Below are 2,698 nucleotides of genomic sequence, written 5' to 3' on the forward strand. Positions count from 1 at the left end.
GGAGGTTTGGCTCCGCAGAAGCGCAGAGTTGGGTGTTTGCGCGGAGCGAGCAAGTTCCCTGGCAGGAACTGGTTCTCTTTGGGATTTTGGCTGGGGGATGGGCGGGGGAGATGGCGCTGGCGAGCGCCTTTGTTCCCCACCAAACTGAGCTCTGTCGTCCGGGGGCTCAGCAGCTCTCCTTCCCTTTGTCCTCCAGCCTTCCCGCTTTCTGAGCAGAGCTGTTAACTTATGACCTCCCAGACGGTAAGTCGCGCTTGCTGTTGGAACACAGTCCGTCAGGCCCCTCCGCTTTTTGCAAGCCAGACTCGGGGGCTCTGCTTGGCCGGCGAGCCGCCCCTCCGCCCCGGCTCCCTCCCGCCAGTCCGTGGAGCGCGCACCGCCTCGCCGCCCTTCCTACCCTCTTCCGTGGGCCTCTTGTCTGCGCTTGGCTCTGGTGACTCCGTTCTGCTCGCTATTTAGTATTTATATTTGGACCATAACTTGGTCATATGACTTCTTTTTCCTTCCACTGACAGTCCAGTTAACTTTTTTTTTCTTTTACCTTGCTGAGACATGCTTTCTTTATCATATTATGAAGATCTTCTAGAATGTAACTCTAAGGTATTTAGTCAATGCAATTTATTTTATTGTATATTTCATTTTAAAGTAGAATTGTCTAGTACATTCCTGTTCTAACTTAGAATGATTACTGTAAGGATTATTTCAAAGTCATCCTCCTGGGCTTTCTTTTCTGTCTCTTTATATGTCTTCTGTCTTTTATAACTTGTATAGTAATGTATATTCTACTTTCCAGTTTTCTCTCCTTATGAAAAGTGTCCCTTATTTATTTATTTATTATTTTTTAAACGTTTATTTTTGAGAGAGAGCATGCACATGCACCCAAGTCGGGGGGAGGGGTAGAGAGAGGGGGACAGAGGATCTGAAACTGGCTCTGTGTTGACAGCAGTGAGCCCGATTTGGGGCTCGAACTCATGAACTGTGAGATTATGACTTGAGCCAAAGTTGGATGCTCAACCGACTGAGCCACCTAGGCACGCCTATTTATATACTTTTATATGATTTAAAGTTGGAAAAAATATATATATTTTAAATTTTATTGGAGTATAATTAACAAATAATGTTACATTACTTGCAGGTTTACAACATTGTAATTCAATGTCTCTATACTTCTTTTTTTGTAATTTTTTTAACATTTATTTATTTTTGAGAGGGAAAGAGAGAGTGCGTGAGCGTGGGAGGGGTAGAGAGAGAAGGAGACACAGAATCTGAAGCAGGCTCCCAGCTGTCAGCATGGAGCCCGACACGGGGCTCAAACCCACAAGCTGTGAGATCTTGACCTGAGCCAAAGTCAACCGCCCAACTGATTGAGCCACCCAGGTGCCCCCAACTTCTAAAGAAGTCTCTATACTTCTTTTGAAGTTAATTACTTGAGAAGCGCCTGGTGGCTCATTCAGTTAAGCATCCAATTCTGAATTTCTGCTCAGGTTATGATCTTAAGAGTTGGATCTCCCTACTGACAGTGCAGAGCATGCTTGGGATTCATTCTCTCTCTCTCTCTCTCTCTCTCTCTCTCTCTCTCTTTCCCCCTCTCTGTCCCTTTCCTGCTCACATCCTCTCTCTCTTTCTCTCAAAATAAATAAAAAAACAAACAAATCATAAATCAATAAACTTAAAATTACTTGAGCCTTACATGTCAAGAAATCTTGACTTATTCTTACATGTTTTGTTGTTTTTTAGTTTTTTCTTTTTTTTTTGATGGATATTGACTTTTGAGTTAAAACGTTCAAGATAATTTTTTTAAGATCTTTAGTTCATTGTTTTTCTAATGTTTGGTTTGTGTGATAACTGGTTTCATGTCATTCCAATTCTTATTTCATTTGTATATTATATTTTCCCAACTCTGATAGATGTGAGGATTTTCTGAAAATTCAGCAATATGAGGAAAATAGTGGTCTTGTTCAATTCACCCTGCCTGATACCAGCCTGTCTTTTGTTGTAAGGATTCAAATCTTTATGTAACTTGGAAATATTCATTATTGCTTGTTTAATGATTTTTCACTTTATCACTTATCTCTTCTTGGAAATCCTTTTAACTTATATGTTGGATATTATAGTTTTGTTCTCTAATCCTTTTATATTTTTTTGTTGTGCCACTTTTCTATTGGCTCAACATTCTTAGAGATATACTTAATTTCTCAGGTTTTCTTCTGTTTTTATTACTATACATGCATTTTAAAAAAATATTTAATATTCATGAAATTTATTATGACTTATCCTACTAATGAATAAGATTTAAAATGAACTGTGGAAATATCTCATTGAAAGTAATTAAAAAAAAAACGACTTTCTTGTTCAGAGTGTGCTTATAAATGTCTTTGTAAATTTCAGGCTAGATTTTACAGATGATCAATGGTATAATCTACTTTTAAAAATTTTCAATATTTCAGAAATAACTTATATTTAACATTTTCACACCACATTACAGACCAAAAATGTATGTGAGATTTGTCAGTGAAAAAGAGATCTTATGGGCAAATGTTTTTCAGAAATGTTACATCATTATATTCCCATTATAGATATTCAGAATTGATATTATAGTATTAAATGTGCAAAGTTTTTCAATAAAGAATCCACATGTTGTGGTTAATATTTTTCAAAAATTATTTGATATTGTATCATTTTTCAATGCTTGCTAATA

The sequence above is a fragment of the Herpailurus yagouaroundi genome, unplaced genomic scaffold, assembly GCF_014898765.1.
Source record: "Herpailurus yagouaroundi ecotype Mexico unplaced genomic scaffold, PumYag 28, whole genome shotgun sequence".
NCBI lineage: Eukaryota > Metazoa > Chordata > Mammalia > Carnivora > Felidae > Herpailurus > Herpailurus yagouaroundi.